The sequence below is a fragment of the Siphateles boraxobius genome, unplaced genomic scaffold, assembly GCF_051911475.1.
Source record: "Siphateles boraxobius isolate OS27281-9 unplaced genomic scaffold, OSU_SipBor_1 19, whole genome shotgun sequence".
Taxonomy (NCBI): Eukaryota; Metazoa; Chordata; class Actinopteri; order Cypriniformes; family Leuciscidae; genus Siphateles; species Siphateles boraxobius.
The window spans coordinates 1,726,374-1,744,453 of record NW_027508799.1 but is presented as its reverse complement, the minus strand read 5'-3'; the positions used below and the strand labels follow the sequence as shown (position 1 = coordinate 1,744,453).

General features: G+C 41.9%; 1 non-coding gene across 1 annotated transcript; it reads right to left on the bottom strand.

Annotated features, from left to right (window-relative positions):
- Window positions 1-7,434: 7,434 nt before the first annotated feature.
- trnaq-cug (transfer RNA glutamine (anticodon CUG)) lies at window positions 7,435-7,506 on the bottom strand. The gene has a single exon. It is a non-coding gene; the product is annotated as a tRNA-Gln (tRNA).
- Between the last annotated feature and the right edge of the window lie 10,574 nt (window positions 7,507-18,080).

The window sequence follows — 18,080 nt, the reverse complement described above, 5'->3', positions numbered from 1 at the left end:
GCTGTGTCCATGCCTCAGTGTGTTGTTCCATCAGCTTCTTGTAGAGCTGAGTCACACTGTTGCCCAGTGTCCTCTCCCTCATCATCCTCACCACCCGGTTGTCACATGAGTATCTAAAGAAACAACAGTATAATCATGCAAATGCTTTGGTTGGAAAAAATAACACAAATAAAAGCGCCTGATAATGAATGATTGTCATTATGAATTACCTGTATGTCAGCAAAGCTGGAAACTGACTGCGGTGGCCCATATCCAGCTGTCCTAAGATGTCCTCATTCCAAGCTGGATACTTCTTTTTGCAGCGTTTGCACTCCAGATACTCAGTGGCAAGGTCATACCACCCATCAATGTCCAAGACCTTGCGCACGGTACGGTAAAGTCCTGCCGCTGTAAGTCTGTGCTTACCACAGTCTGGGCGAACGCAGACAAGAGGAAACAACCACATCTTTAGCGGCATCCATAAGAAAATGGGCCGACAGAAGAAGAGGTCAGGTGAGGCGGGTGGCTGGGTGTTTATTAAAGGGGGCTGAGGAGGATACCACCAAAGCTTCAGCTGGGACACTATTTCCGGCTTTCCGGTTCGCATGTTGGCCTTAAACAGTGTGTTCCGGATCCACTCATGCTGGAAAGGTGGAAGATGATCTCTCCAGTGACTAGGAAGCTCAGCTGGTGGCTGATGATGAGGAAGAGCTGGTGTCTGTGCTGTTTCCGCTGATGGAGACGGACCGGCACAGGCCTCTGAGTGAACAGTAACATAAACAATATAAGGATGACTGTTATTTGATAGTAATATGCCATAAATGCAGTCCACAAACAGCCGGCGAAGCAGTAATTTTAAACAAGTATTAATAATAATTATGATTATATTTAGGAATAACAGTGAAGAAAATGGTATTAGTGTCAAGAAGCAAAGAACACAGTGTACACTTTATTGATGTAAGGAATATGGGATCAATATAGCTCTTTGAGAATGAGGATTAGATGGAATGAAAGAAGGAAAATGAGTCGTGATGAATTCAGTAAAAAAAAGTATGATGCCCACAGACATGAAGCATGCACACAGACACAATAAGGAAAAACTGTTCCTCTAATTATTAGAACAATGAATCTCCACCATCCTGTCTGCTCAGGTTGAGTGAGTGAGAAGAGCAAGCAGTGTGAAAAAGTTATCCAGTGATTGTTTAGCAACAGGTAAGTTCGGAAACGCAAATAAATACACTGACACCTTTGGACATCCTTAAGGTTTGGAAGAAGTGCACTCAAAGAATGCCTCCCGCTTGAGGCATGATGTCACATAGTTCTGTATTGTAAACAAAAAATATTTAAAAATGTTTATTTATTTTCAAAAATAATGATTCTCAGTGGGTTTCCACAAAACATTCTTATAATATTTGCATTTGTGTCATATGCCACACCTGTATTTAGCTGTGCTTCACATTGTGATGCAGCAAATACCAGCTCCTCATCATCATCTTCAGCAGTGGGAATGGAAGTGCCTGGAGCACAAATGTTAAAACTATTACTGTGATCAATACATGGAGACAAACAAATAAATCTACTGCAGGATCTAGAAAAAATCTAATTGTTATTAAAACAAAAAATCTCGCTATTAGTGAACAAAAACAATTTCTAAAGCTAGGTCTTCTAAACATTAGATCGCTCACACCTAAGGCGGTTATTGTAAATGAAATGGTCACAGATAATAATTTCGATGTTCTGTGCCTTACTGAAACCTGGCTTAAACCAAATGATTATTTCGGTCTAAATGAGTCTACTCCGCCAGGATACTGTTATAAGCATGAGCCCCGTCTGATCGGTCGTGGCGGCGGTGTTGCAACAATCTACAGAGATATCCTTAATGTTACTCAGAAAACTCGTCATAGGTTTAATTCGTTTGAAGTGCTTGTGCTAAATGTTACGCTCTTAGATGTAAGAAAAAAAATCCCTATTATCTCTAGCATTGGCTACCGTATATAGACCTCCAGGGCCTTACGCCAATTTCCTAAAAGAGTTTGCTGACTTTCTATCAGATCTTTTGGTCAACGTCGATAAAGCATTAATTGTTGGAGATTTTAACATACACGTAGATAATTTAAATGATGCGTTAGGGGCTGCGTTTACAGATTTATTAAACTCCTTCGGGGTCAAGCAAAACGTCACCGGACCAACTCATCGTCTTAATCATACACTCGATTTAATTATATCATATGGAACCGATCCAACCGATATAGATATCATTCCACAAAGTGATGATGTCACTGACCACTACTTGGTAACTTGCATATTACGCACTGCTGTAATATGTCATGCTGCGCCACGTTATCGACCAGGTAGAACAATTCGTCCATCCACCATAGATCATTTCTCAAATAGCTTATCTGATCTGTCCCAGCTGCTGCCTGAACCCAAACAAACAGATGAATTAGACGAACTAACTAGCACTATGAGCAACATTCTCTCTAGAACATTGGATATTGTTGCACCCATTAGATTAAAAAAGGTCAGAGAAAAAAGTATAGCACCATGGTACAATAATACTACGTATGTTTTAAAGAGAGAAACCCGTAATTTAGAGCGTAAATGGAAAAAAACTAATTTAGAGGTCTTTAGAATCGCGTGGAAAGACAGTATGTCACTTTATAAAAAGGCACTTAAAACGGCCAGGGCTGAGCACCTCAGCAAATTAATAGAAAACAACCGAAATAATCCAAGGTTTTTATTTAATACCGTGGCTAGACTACCAAATAAACAGACGTCGTCTGAACAAAATACCTCGTTACAGTTTAGTAGTAATGATTTCATGAACTTCTTCACCGAGAAAATTGAAAGCATCAGAATCAAAATCGTAAACGTTCGATCTTTGCTCGCGCCTTATAATTCGGCCGCAATTATTACCCCGCAAGAACAATTACAATGCTTTACAACCATAGAACAAAAAGAGTTAAATAAACTTATCACTTCATCTAAAACAACAACATGTTTATTAGATCCTATACCAACTGAACTACTGAAAGAAGTGTTACCTGTAGTGGAAGAGCCTCTTCTCAATATTATTAACTCATCTTTATCTTTAGGTCATGTTCCAAGAACGTTCAAGCTGGCAGTTATAAAACCTCTTATTAAGAAACCACAATTAGATCCAAATAACCTAGCAAATTACAGACCCATTTCAAATCTTCCATTTATGTCAAAAATATTAGAAAAAGTTGTGTCCGCTCAACTCGGCTCTTTCTTGCAAGAAAACGACATCTATGAAAAGTTTCAGTCTGGATTCAGGCCACATCATAGCACTGAAACTGCGCTTGTTAGAATCACAAATGATTTACTTTTAGCTTCGGACCAAGGCTGTATCTCAGTACTAGTTTTACTTGATCTTAGTGCTGCGTTCGATACTATAGATCACACAATACTCTTAGATCGACTGCAAAATTACACTGGTGTTCAAGGACAAGCATTAAGCTGGTTCAGGTCATACTTATCTGACCGCTACCATTTCGTCTACTTAAATGGAGAAAAATCGATTATAACTTCGGCAAACTATGGAGTGCCGCAGGGATCTGTGTTAGGCCCTTTATTATTCTCAATATATATGCTGCCACTTGGTAATATTCTAAGGAAACATGGAATTAGTTTCCATTGTTATGCTGATGACACTCAAATATATATTTCCTCACGGCCAGATGAATACGCTAAATTATCCAAATTGACAGATTGTGTTAAAGATATAAAAGATTGGATGACGCATAATTTTCTTTTATTAAATCCAGACAAGACAGAGGTAATACTTATCGGTTCTAAAAACCGTCCACAAAACCTTTCACAGCACGACTTTAACATAGTAGGATGCCCTGTTACTCTATCCGCTACAGTAAAAGACCTGGGTGTTACATTAGACTGCAACCTGTCTTTTGAAAAGCATATTTCATATGTTACAAAAACAGCCTTTTTCCACCTTAGAAACATTGCTAAGTTACGTAATATGCTATCAGTCTCTGATGCAGAAAAGTTAGTTCATGCATTCATGACCTCGAGACTAGATTACTGTAATGCTTTATTAGCTGGTTGTCCTGCATCTTCAATAAACAAGCTACAGTTAGTCCAAAATGCAGCCGCTAGAGTTCTTACTAGATTAAGAAAATATGATCATATAACACCGATTTTATCATCACTTCATTGGTTACCTATAAAGTTCCGTATTAATTACAAGGTATTGCTTTTGACTTATAAAGCTCTAAATGGTTTAGCTCCAGTCTATTTAACGGATCTTCTATCGCCTTACAATCCATCGCGCTCTTTAAGATCACTAGATTCGAGGTTTCTGGTCATTCCTAGGATATCCAGATCCACCAAAGGAGGCAGAGCATTTTCACATTTAGCTCCGAAGCTCTGGAATAGCCTTCCTGATATTGTTCGTTGCTCAGACTCGCTCTCCCAGTTTAAAACTAGACTGAAGACGCATCTATTTAGCCAGGCATTCATATAAATTTTTTATCTTACAGTTACTGTAAATTCGGCCTCTAGTTCATAAACGCCAGAGGAGAACTGGCCCCCGACTGAGCCTGGGTTCTCCCAAGGTTTTTTTTCTCCATTGGGTCACCTGATGGGGTGTTAGGACACCATTAGGTCACTGGATGGAGTTTTTCGGTTCCTTGCCACTGTTGCCTTTGGCTTGCTCAGTTGGGGATATTCAAATTAATTAACCAATCATACCATTGATCAGCTCTACCAAACTTGGATGTCTTTTTTCCAGTAATAAACAAACATTAAGTTGTTTTGATTGATACTGTGAAGCAGCTTTGATACAATCTGTATTGTGAAAAGCGCTATATAAATATATTTGACTTGACTTGACTTGACAAACATATGTAAGATGTTGCTTACTTACCAGTAGCGAAAAGCTGCTTTGGGACCAAATGTTTGGCTGGGGGTTCTGCTGCCGGAGGAGGTAAAGTGGACTGCAGTAATGGATCTGGAAACAACAAGTGGACAAGTTTGCCATGACGATAAATGAATACATGTAGAACTGCTGTAGGGAAAATTCTATATTTACACTCCTACTCACAGGGTTTAACTGGTGACATTAGTTTTTTTGCCAGCTGTGAAGGTGACAAATGTTTGCCACGCGCCAACAGTGCTTTCACAGTGGCGGTCTGCTGTAAATCAGTTTGGATGGCTGTAGGTGGACGTGCAGAGGCACTAGAGGTTGCAGGTGGACGTGCAGAGGTACTGGAGGCTGCAGGTGGACGTGCAGGCTGATGTACACTGGTGCCCATATCAGAAGCCCGTCTTTTCAGGACATACGCCTTGAAAATGGCCATGTTAGTGTTGGGCCTGGCATCTGCCTTAACCAAGTACCTGATGAGGGATTCGGCCTCATTGCTCTGGTCTTCATAAACATCCTTCATGGACCGGCCCTGAAAGTCACCAAACTCCACCATCAAGCAGCCCTGGTCTCCAGTTGCCCGGGCTTCTGCTTGCATTTCCTGCTTCCTCTTATACTTCTCTACTTCTTCTGCCATCTCTCTAATATGAGAAGTGTACTGTAGGAACAGTTGTTTATTTTCTGACAGGGGGGTTGTCTGCGCTTTCTCACTGGAAATGCTGAGCACCAAATACACTGCGTACCCCAGAGAGTTTTCCAGGAGCCATCTAAATCTCTGACCCTGGTACATCCCAAACTGAAGTTTGCAGTGAGCCAGTACTAAAAACTGGTCACTGGGATCTCCACCGTTTGTGCAGACAAAAGTACTTGCCTCTGCCAGCACCTCCTCCTTCGATTTGGCCCTTCCAGACACCACATTTTGAAGTTGCTTCGCCTCCGCCGATGGCGCCATGAGGAGACGGTTTGATGTTGCTGACTGGCGACGAAAAACGGGGTATGCGTACATTTTCTGAAATGAAAATCAGAAAGAGACTATTACCTGTGTCAATCTAAAAGATACCTGTATGTTAAGTGTGTTACAATAATTTAGCAAACTACACAGCAGGACTTAAATCATGTTTTTCAGGCATTTTGGGTGACAATATGGAAAGAAATTATATGAAATATTAGATATTATTATGAAAATCTTGGCAATTACTACTAACTCCCATTATTACACTTCTTTTTTCATTACATGTTGCCCCAAGAATACATTAATATGCAAATTAGATACATAGATACATTGTATAAAATGGGAAAACCCGCTTATGGCCATTTTACACACATATTGCATAAAGCAAAATGGAAGTCTATATCAAATCATTCTGTTATCTTTTATAACATAGTTGGGAATCATCTTCATACAAAGTTTGGTATATAAAATCCTGAAACCTAAACAATTTCAGGATATAAAACACTGATATAATTAAGCTATATCCTCCTGAGACCAAAAAAAGTGTAGTTAATTTAGTATTATGTGTGTCATTACATTGTTTAGAGCATAAGAAAGTTTTTTGCAAAAAGGTTTTTTTTTTTTTATAATGTTCATATAGGTTATACTATGTCTTCTGTAGAGGACACTAGGACTCATTTTTTATTATTATTTTATTTAAAGACATGAATAGGCAAAAACAATGTTTTTTTTTTAGATCACGTCTTTTTAAATAAAATAATAATAAAAAATGAGTCCTAGTAGTGTCCTATACAGAAGACATAGTATAACCTATATGAACATTATTAAAAAAAAAAAAAAAACGTTTTTGCAAAAAACTTTCTTATGCTCTAAACAATGTAATGACACACAAAATACTAAATTATTAACTAAACTTTTTTTGGTCTCAGGAGGATATAGCTTAATTAGCGGCTAATTAACTTAACAGTAGCTACATGTTTTCTTTTCTGTATTTTATCATGGGAAAAGTTACAGGTTCACAGGTACTGAAGTAAACCTGTAATATACACGCTAGCTAGCTATATTGGCATGTCTAATTTTCCAAAAATACACAATGTATATGAATAAATATTAAACGATTATACAGTAATGAAGAATAGCCTTACCTGTTGCAAAGATGACAATAATAGGAGCCGCTGATTGGTCAAAAGTACGTCACAGAAGAGAAACACGATTGGTCAAAAGTAAGCCATGGGAGAGAAACGCGATTGGTCAAAAGTAAGCCACAGGAGAGAAACGCGATTGGTCAAAAGTAAGCCACAGGAGAGAAACGCGATTGGTCAAAAGTAAGCCACAGGAGAGAAACGCGATTGGTCAAAAGTAAGCCACAGCAGAGAAACGCGATTGGCTCACGTGGGCTTACTTTGGGCTTACTTTAGCTCAATCGGTAGGAAGCAGCAAGCGCAAGCGAGAGGTAGTGGGATCGATGCCTGCATTCTTCAGGGCTGTCCATCCTTTTTACGCCCCCCCTTCAAGGGGCACTACCTAGATGAGCTCTTGCGGCTCAGTGCTGCCGAAAAAGTTTTTTTGAACGAGGTACTGCACACATTCCTGGAAAAGCAGGTCCCACCGAGATTTGAACTCGGATCGCTGGATTCAGAGCCCAGAGTGCTAACCATTACACCATGGAATCTTGGCGTGTGTCAAATTTTCCCATGAGCAGCAGAGATTTAAGTCATTGAGTCCAGAAGCACGATAGCAAGGAGCAAATGAAGCCTTTGCTTTTTAAGCCCATGTTTCCCCGATTCCGACTCGGGTCCCAGAGAGAAAATGAGTTGCCCGTACGGGGATCGAACCCTTGACCTTGGCACTATTAGCACCGCGCTCTAACCAACTGAGCTAACCGGCCTCTCTCTGGCTCATTTTATCCCCAATTTCTCATAAATATCCTGGTTGCCCTAATCAGGCTGAAGAGATTAAAAGCAAAGCCTGATAATGGGCTCGTCCGGCATTTGAACCCGGGACCTCTCGCACCCTAAGAGAGAATCATACCCCTAGACCAACGAGCCTAAACATACGTCCTCCCTGCTGCTGCCCGGGCCGAAAACATTAAAGCTTTCATGGCTTAAAGCGCAATATTTTAATTAAATCTACAATTAAAAGGTAGCCAGTGCAAAGTTGCCAGCACAGAGGAAATGCAGCCTCTTTTTTGTGGTCATTGGAAATCACGCTGCAGCACCTGCACACGTGCTAGGGATCGCGCCTCGTCTTTGTCTTTGAGAGCGATGGACACCTCTTCTCCATCATCGAGGGGAATTAGCTCAAATGGTAGAGCGCTCGCTGTGCAAAAGAAGGGGCCCAATCTTTGCGCCCCCGCACACAAGCCAAAAAGACGCGAAAAACGAGAATTTGCCCACAAATTTCCCCTGCAACATTATTAGGGCTATATTTTAGTCACATTTGAAACAAGTCACCCTCCGCGGGCTGGATTTGAACCTGTGTTCTGCGTGTGATCAACTGCGCCTGCGTCTTCATTTATCTATGACATCATTATATTGATTTATATTTTTTTGTGTGTATTATTATTATTTTTAAATATTGCACATTACATGTTGTTGATTATTTAATAAAATGAATAAAAATGGAGGGATATGATTTGATTGACATGATTTATCAGATTTGTTTTAAGACACTTCAAATATTTTATTAAATGTTTTTTTTGTGTATATTATTTAAAAAAAATGCATATTACATGTTGTTTATGATTGAATAAAATGAATAAAAATGTTTCTTCAAATATGCGTGTTTTTTGTGAGGGATATGATTTGAGAGATATGATTTATTAGATTACTTTAAGACACTTTAAATGTTTTATTAAAATGAATACACACAAATATTTCAATGGCACTTAAAATGTTTTATTAAAATGAATACACAAATATTTAAATGACACTTTAAATGTAAAAAAACAAATATTAAAATGAATACACACAAATAATGAAATGAGTACACAGACACAAACACACATATATACATATATATATATATATATATATATATATATATATATATATATATATAGGACAATATGAAAGACTGGGTGGAACCATGTACAGTAATATATACAAAATATATACAGGAAAAAAGCAAATTGTTTATTGAGGAGGTGGAGTTTGGCTTGTATTTTGCTGGCGCTGTTCTGCCAACCAGTCATCTAAAGATTTTCCATTTGAGGCACGCAAGCAAAATGTGGCATTACCATATCGGCTATGGCCAAACTCTTTGGTTTTGGGCTGCCCACATTTGCTGCACATGTTAAAGGTTACCCCTCGCACATACTTCCTCTTATGGACTCCGCTTTCCGTCTCCTGGGCCCGCCGGCGCCTGTTCCTCTGGGTGTAACGGGCTGGGCCTGCACCGGATGTTGAAGCACCAGAAGGTGGAATCACCATTGACACGGTCATGTCTGGGTTAAGGACTAGTGACAATGACCCAGGTGCTGAAATGGGCTGCACAACTCCTGATGCTGTGGGGGCATTTGCAATGGGGCACACCATGGTGGTGGCAGCAGCAGGCCGTCGACCTGGTCGCAGAAGAGGAGCCTGTCCTTCTCGATTTGGCGGAAGGGTAAATGTATGTTTTGGGCGTGAGGTCGATGCCGCTTCATCCAATTTTTCCCTCGGTGGAGGAAGCTGCGTATCAGCCACAGCAATTGGGTCAGGTGGAGTCAGTCCCTGAGCGAGGACACTCATTTCCTGTTTTTTCTGCTGCCGTTGAAACCTGAAAATAAATTACATGTATTATATATATGTTTAAAAAAGTATTCAGTTAATTTGAAGAAAATAATGTGCCTTGCTTACCACTGAATGAGTGTCTTCTGGTTTAGCTCAAACAGCTGGATCATTGTTTCATCCATCAGCCTGTGATTGTTAAGCACCAGCTCTCGGATGTGGTGGTAATCCGAGAGGATTTTAGACCACCTGGGGCGGCAAACTCCAGCCTTCTTGGTCGGCGACTTGTGTAAAGCACACAGCTTTGTACAAATGGCCTCAACCAAGCGGCTGGTGCTGGGCCACTGTGCTGGTCCCCCGGGATGTCCAATCAGACACCGTTTTACACTCTCCACACCCGGTGTGACTCCGGACCGCTTTGGTGCCTTAAAGCGTCCATGTGTCAGCTGAGGCTGATGTCGAGGCTGATAGTTGACCCGCTGTTTGTCTATGTCATGGAGAGCTGTCCACAGCTGAATGGCCTCTGTCACCTGCAGGTCAGTGAGGTAAGGAGCCTCACGAAGAACAACCAGGTAACCTGCCATATCCTGGACCTTGTCCCACCCAGCAATGCCATCGGGCCCAATGACTGCTCCCTAGTAAATTCAGATTAATGTTAATATATGTGGAATAAAACGAGATTGAAATTAAATAAAGCCCTTAAAGTGTTTTACCTGAGCCTCGTCGGAGAAACTGCTTCCAGTGTCAGATGGCTGTGACAACACTGAAGGGGCAGGGGCAAGATGGTGTCCTTCTCTAGTTGATGTGGATGGCTCAGCCAGTGACACGTCAGCCATTGATACATCAGCCAGTGATGCTGGGGACTGAGGCTGAGGCAAAGATGAGGGGCTGTTTGCGAGATCATGGCAGGGGTCATTCTCGTACAGCACTGGAACTGTGATGTCCTCCGTGATCTCTTCCTCAAACCCCTCATCTTGCAGGTCTTGGTCATCAATTTCCTCCACCAGCCTGTCTTCATCCTCTGGGTTCTGGAGCACTGGAGTCAGTGTTTTGCCAGTCTGGCTGTAAAGGTACTCTATTCCTAGCAATTCACCTACGAGAATAAAAGGGGAAAAACTATGTCTTAATATTTTGTCTAGTACATTTAAGGCTAAATTGATACTTAGTAGAGTATTACAAAATAACAAATTAATGAATGTCTTGCCTGTATATGCTCCAGGAGGGCGATAGCGCTCATCCCAGGGCTTCCCAAAGACTGTCTTGCTAAGCTGGTCCACAACCTCTCTCATGGGACTGCCATATGACCGGATGGAGGACGCTCCTTTTATGGCATCTTCCATCCGGTCATCATTCCAACGCATCAAGCCCTCAAGGAGATAAGCTTGAAAATGCGCATCACTGGCACTGGTTCCTAAAAGTAAAAAAAAAAAAAAAAAAAAAAAGGGTTTTATATGTCACATATGTACAATATATTTACTACACATGAGGTGCTATGAAGTAGCTGGTTACATGTAATAGAGTTATGTAATTACATAAAAAAATTATTGTCATTATAACCAGAGTTATTAGTGATTTGTGAGGCAAGACAGCTTTGTCAATGCTTTTATGACATCAGAAAAGAACTGTAAAAGTGTGACATTTATTAATGTGACATTAATTTAACGTAATGGAAGCAGTTACAGTGCTTATATTTTTTTACAGAAAAATTACTAATCCATATGTATGTAATACCTGGAATAAAACGGTTCAGGTGGAGGCGGAATGACTCCAAGGAGGTAGAGCCTCGAGCACACCTGTAGCAGCACAGCTCCACACCGCCTTTCTTCAGTGTCCCCTTCTTTATGTAGAGCGGAAAGTGCTCTGGGTCTTGGATACACTGTACATGCTTCCGCTGTTCTTTCCATATCTGCTGGATCCGTTCATGGTTCAGAAGTGGAACTCCCAGAGTATCCTTCCCGTCCGCACTGTCAAACTGATCAATCAGTGACCCAATTAATATGGTGGTCTCCTCCTCCCCCCTGGTCCTCCTCCGGCAGTGCAGTGCCAACTCCCTCCGGTTAATGCGAGCACTGACCGCCTTTTCTGAGATGTAGCCAGTCTTCTTTGCTGCCAGCTCACCCTCCTTTGCACGGCGAAGAGCAGCCACATCCTCTGAATCCCACTGGAATATGGACATGGATAGACGTGCCATGAAGATCCCATAGAGCGGATGAGCCTCTGTCGTGACACCTGCAGCAAATCGCCGCATGAAATGCCAGATGTCCAGGCGCACTTCAAGCTCATCCCACTCCGAAAACATGGCCTTCACCTGAGACTGGCCGTGTTGACTGCAGCAATCTCTGTCCACGTACATCACCTTTGGGGATGCCTCTCCTGCCTCTCGGTAGCGTTTCATTAGGCCAGCTGCCATGGGGTCCAGTGCATGTCCCTCGGCGGCTGTTAGGACAGAGACAAGGACTTGGCCGTGTTCGTTACCAACATTTGTGCACCAGGCAGCTGTTCCTGAAGCAGCACCGGCAAGTTTTTTTGTGACCTATTGAAGAAAAAAAAGATTTTTAAAAACAAAACAAAATAAAAACTCATAACTGTGCATTATGTACACACACACACACATATCCATATCTGGACAATTTCTGGATATAAACAGGGCTGTGATACCTTTTTTGTGGAGTCCATCTTGAGAACAGAGCCAAATACAGATGTTATTTTGGCCTTGACCTCGTCCAGTCGCCCCAGAACATCCCTGGCGTACACAGCTAACAGCCACTTATTATTATTATTATTATTATTAGACTTTATTGTCCACCTTGGTGGAAATTTGTCTTTGACTTCTCCAAACATATATGCATCAGTGACACAACAGTTAAAATGACAAAATACACACAGTTTAAAAGTATGACACTACCACCGTCAACATACAACAACAGAAAATGGAAAGCAGCGCAGCCGATTAGAAGTTATATAAAACACAAAGACGCTTTCAGTTTAAATTAAGTTCCTGTATGGCATGGGGAATAAAGGATCTCTTATAAATGTTCCGGCTCGCCCTTGGGACCCTGAATCTACGGCCAGATAGGAGCAACTCAAACTCTGAGTTGAGTGGGTGTAGGGTGTCTGCTGATATCTGTCTGGCCTTCCTGAGTACCGCCCTATCATACACATCCCCAAGCTGCCTTTGTGACTTGCCAATCACCTTCCCTGCAATATTAACAATTTTGGAAAGCTTGTTTTTGTCTTTCACATTCAGATTGCAATACCAAGCTGTTATATTGAACTGTAAAATGCTTTCTACCAGACCCCTATATGCCATCTCAAGAATGTGTTGACTGACCTTGAAGCTCCTCAGCTTTCTAATTAAAAACAATCGCTGGTTAGCTCTCTTAAAAATACTCTCTGAGTTAACATTAAAACTTAAAGTGCAATCAATGATTGTACCCAAGTACTTAAAATTTTCCACTACTTCCACAGGCCGGCTGTTAAGTACAACAGGGGTGATGTTACTGGCCCCTCTTGGTTTCGTTCGTATTATAAGTTCTTTTGTTTTAGTCACATTAATTTCCAGTTTAACAGTCTGACACCAGTCCTGCAGTAAAGTGACTGGGCTAAAATAAGCTTCCTCATGTGCTGCATTATTTTCTGTGAGAAGTCCTACCAAGGCCATGTCATCAGCATACTTAAGTAAACTAACATTGGTGCTGTGCACAGTCATGTCATTTATATAGATTGAAAACAACAGAGGTGACAACACGCAGCCTTGTGGTGCTCCAGTATTTATGACAAGCTCATCTGAGTAGACCCCATTCATTAAGACTCTCTGAGGGCAGTCAGTTAATAAACTTCTAATCCAGTGAATGAGCCCACCATTCACATTCATCCTATGAAGTTGTTCTAAAAGAATATCAATTTGCATAGTATTAAAAGCAGATGTAAAATCAATAAAAAGAACCCGAGCAAGTGATTTTGGTTGTTGCAGATGTTTAGCTATTTGATTTACAAGAGTAAGAGTTGCGTCCTCTGTGCCCCTGTGTGACCTATAGGCAAATTGAAGGGGGTCAAGTTGATTCCCAACAGAAGCCATAAGATGGGTGCTGACCACTCTCTCCATACACTTGGCTAAGAGTGGAGTGAGTGCCACCGGTCTAAAGTCTCCAAGGTCTGTAGCCCTAGAGACCTTAGGCACAGGTATTATTGTGGACTTCTTCCATACGTTTGGAAAAACACCACAATTCAGCAAAATTTGGAACAGCTGAGTAAGAACCACTTTAAGCTGTTGAGAGCATACCTTTAGCACCCTTCCTTGGAGGCCATCAGGCCCAGGGGCTTTGTTTGGTCTGATTTTAGAGAGACACATGGCTACTTCTTCTTCAGAAAGCTGTATATGTTCATAACTACCAATCTGATCACAGGTAATATTGCACCCTATTTTTGGGTCTCTCACATCGTATCTTCCATAGAAAATGTTTAATCATTAACAAATGTGCCACAATCTGCCACGTTTACACTTTGTTTTTTTCTTTCCCTACCCATTATTGTATTTAATCCCTCCCATGCTTGTTTTGCATTGCCTGTACAAAATCTTTGCTCAACCTTATTCTTAAAATCTATTTTTGCTGTAAAAGCTTTACGCTTGAAATCCTTCTCTTTCTCCTTTACTAAGTCAGCTTCTCCTCTCAAAAATGCAGCCCTTTTCTCATTCAGACACATTTTAAGATCCTTTGAGAGCCATGGCTTGTTATTACTAAACACTTGAACTATCTTGGAAGTGATAACAGTTTCTTCACAGAACTTGATATAGCATGTGATTGTGTCTGTCAATTCGTGATGATCAGAGCATGCGTCAAAAAACATGCGCCAATCTGTAGAGTCAAAACAATCTCTTAGCTCCTCCTCCCCATCCTCAGTCCATTGACGTACAGTTTTCAGGAGTGGTTTTTCACGCCTGAGTTTCTGTCTGTATGTTGGAAGGAGATGAATGACATTGTGATCGGACTTACCAAGAGGAGGGCGACTCACTGCCTTATATGCGTCTGGGATGTTACCGAAGCACTGATCCAGTATGCGAGTGGAGCGAGTGGGCGTGGTGACATACTGCTGCAGAGTGGGTAGATGAGGTGACAGCTGACATGTGTTGAAATCCCCCAAAATAAACACCGGCTGATCTGCTGATCGGGAGAGAGCAGCATTGAAGCTGTCGGTTATTATTTCCGCAGCTTCTTTGTTATTAGGCCCTGGGACATAAACAAGAATAATGGTGATTTGCCCAAACTCCCGCGGAAGGTAAAACGGCCTGATAGATACAGACAGCAGCTCATAGTCTCTAGTGCACACTCTCTTGAGTACTTTGAATTGTGAAGCCCAAGCGCTGTCAATAAACATACAGAGTCCTCCCCCGATGGATTTTTGAGATGACACCTTATCACGATCTGCTCTTATAACTGTAAATCCCTCCATATCAATGCAAGTGCTGTCCTCGTGAAGCCATGTCTCTGTGAAGCAGAGCAAATTACTCCTCCGAAAATCCTCATCAAATCGGAGACGTGTTGTGATCTCATCCAGTTTATTATTTAATGATCTGACGTTTGACAGAGTTATGATGGGAAGCGGGTGTCTGTTTCCTCGCCTTCTCAACCTGTTACGAACGCCCCCCCTCGAGCCTCTTTTTTTCGTTTTCCTACCTTGGGCTTTTCCATGAGGGGTTGATGATACGTGATTTAAGTCCACAGACACAGCTTTATTCCTTAGGGCAAGAAGAAATTCCCTCGAGTATGTAATCAGTGGCGACGTTCGTTCACTTCCTTCATTGTTCCCGGCTAGGGCAAAGTTCTCTCTAACGACAGCATATAGGATAAAAAAGATCACCACTGCGCGCAAGTAATCCATTTCCATGTTGCTTAACTCAAGGACGTGAACAAAACAAAAGTTTACAACACGATTAACGCCAAAAATTCACAAACAACAAACAAACGAACGGAGAAGCACAGGGTCAGCAGCCGTGCCGCGCCCCCTAGTTCCACTTAGGTTTAGGAAGGGCAGGTAAAAGGGGAGGCTCAGCAAACACAGGAGGCTGCACAAGGGAGGACCTTGTGAATGGTTCACAGGCAGTCAGGTACTGCAGGACACGCTGTGTCCATGCCTCACTGTGTTGTTCCATCAGCTTCTTGTAGAGCTGAGTCACACTGTTGCCCAGTGTCCTCTCCCTCATCATCCTCACCACCCGGTTGTCACATGAGTATCTAAAGAAACAACAGTATAATCATGCAAATGCTTTGGTTGGAAAAAATAACACAAATAAAAGCGCCTGATAATGAATGATTGTCATTATGAATTACCTGTATGTCAGCAAAGCTGGAAACTGACTGCGGTGGCCCATATCCAGCTGTCCTAAGATGTCCTCATTCCAAGCTGGATACTTCTTTTTGCAGCGTTTGCACTCCAGATACTCAGTGGCAAGGTCATACCACCCATCAATGTCCAAGACCTTGCGCACGGTACGGTAAAGTCCTGCCGCTGTAAGTCTGTGCTTACCACAGTCTGGGCGAACGCAGACAAGAGGAAACAACCACATCTTTAGCGGCATCCATAAGAAAATGGGCCGACAGAAGAAGAGGTCAGGTGAGGCGGGTGGCTGGGTGTTTATTAAAGGGGGCTGAGGAGGATACCACCAAAGCTTCAGCTGGGACACTATTTCTGGCTTTTCGGTTCGCATGTTGGCCTTAAACAGTGTGTTCCGGATCCACTCATGCTGGAAAGGTGGAAGATGATCTCTCCAGTGACTAGGAAGCTCAGCTGGTGGCTGATGATGAGGAAGAGCTGGTGTCTGTGCTGTTTCCGCTGATGGAGACGGACCGGCACAGGCCTCTGAGTGAACAGTAACATAAACAATATAAGGATGACTGTTATTTGATAGTAATATGCCATAAATGCAGTCCACAAACAGCCGGCGAAGCAGTAATTTTAAACAAGTATTAATAATAATTATGATTATATTTAGGAATAACAGTGAAGAAAATGGTATTAGTGTCAAGAAGCAAAGAACACAGTGTACACTTTATTGATGTAAGGAATATGGGATCAATATAGCTCTTTGAGAATGAGGATTAGATGGAATGAAAGAAGGAAAATGAGTCGTGATGAATTCAGTAAAAAAAAGTATGATGCCCACAGACATGAAGCATGCACACAGACACAATAAGGAAAAACTGTTCCTCTAATTATTAGAACAATGAATCTCCACCATCCTGTCTGCTCAGGTTGAGTGAGTGAGAAGAGCAAGCGGTGTGAAAAAGTTATCCAGTGATTGTTTAGCAACAGGTAAGTTCGGAAACGCAAATATATACACTGACACCTTTGGACATCCTTAAGGTTTGGAAGAAGTGCACTCAAAGAATGCCTCCCGCTTGAGGCATGATGTCACATAATTCTGTATTGTAAACAAAAAATATTTTAAAATGTTTATTTATTTTCAAAAATAATGATTCTCAGTGGGTTTCCACAAAACATTCTTATAATATTTGCATTTGTGTCATATGCCACACCTGTATTTAGCTGTGCTTCACATTGTGATGCAGCAAATACCAGCTCCTCATCATCATCTTCAGCAGTGGGAATGGAAGTGCCTGGAGCACAAATGTTAAAACTATTACTGTGATCAATACATGGAGACAAACATATGTAAGATGTTGCTTACTTACCAGTAGCGAAAAGCTGCTTTGGGACCAAATGTTTGGCTGGGGGTTCTGCTGCCGGAGGAGGTAAAGTGGACTGCAGTAATGGATCTGGAAACAACAAGTGGACAAGTTTGCCATGACGATAAATGAATACATGTAGAACTGCTGTAGGGAAAATTCTATATTTACACTCCTACTCACAGGGTTTAACTGGTGACATTAGTTTTTTTGCCAGCTGTGAAGGTGACAAATGTTTGCCACGCGCCAACAGTGCTTTCACAGTGGCGGTCTGCTGTAAACCAGTTTGGATGGCTGTAGGTGGACGTGCAGAGGCACTAGAGGTTGCAGGTGGAAGTGCAGAGGTACTGGAGGCTGCAGGTGGACGTGCAGGCTGATGTACACTGGTGCCCATATCAGAAGCCCGTCTTTTCAGGACATACGCCTTGAAAATGGCCATGTTAGTGTTGGGCCTGGCATCTGCCTTAACCAAGTACCTGATGAGGGATTCGGCCTCATTGCTCTGGTCTTCATAAACATCCTTCATGGACCGGCCCTGAAAGTCACCAAACTCCACCATCAAGCAGCCCTGGTCTCCAGTTGCCCGGGCTTCTGCTTGCATTTCCTGCTTCCTCTTATACTTCTCTACTTCTTCTGCCATCTCTCTAATATGAGAAGTGTACTGTAGGAACAGTTGTTTATTTTCTGACAGGGGGGTTGTCTGCGCTTTCTCACTGGAAATGCTGAGCACCAAATACACTGCGTACCCCAGAGAGTTTTCCAGGAGCCATCTAAATCTCTGACCCTGGTACATCCCAAACTGAAGTTTGCAGTGAGCCAGTACTAAAAACTGGTCACTGGGATCTCCACCG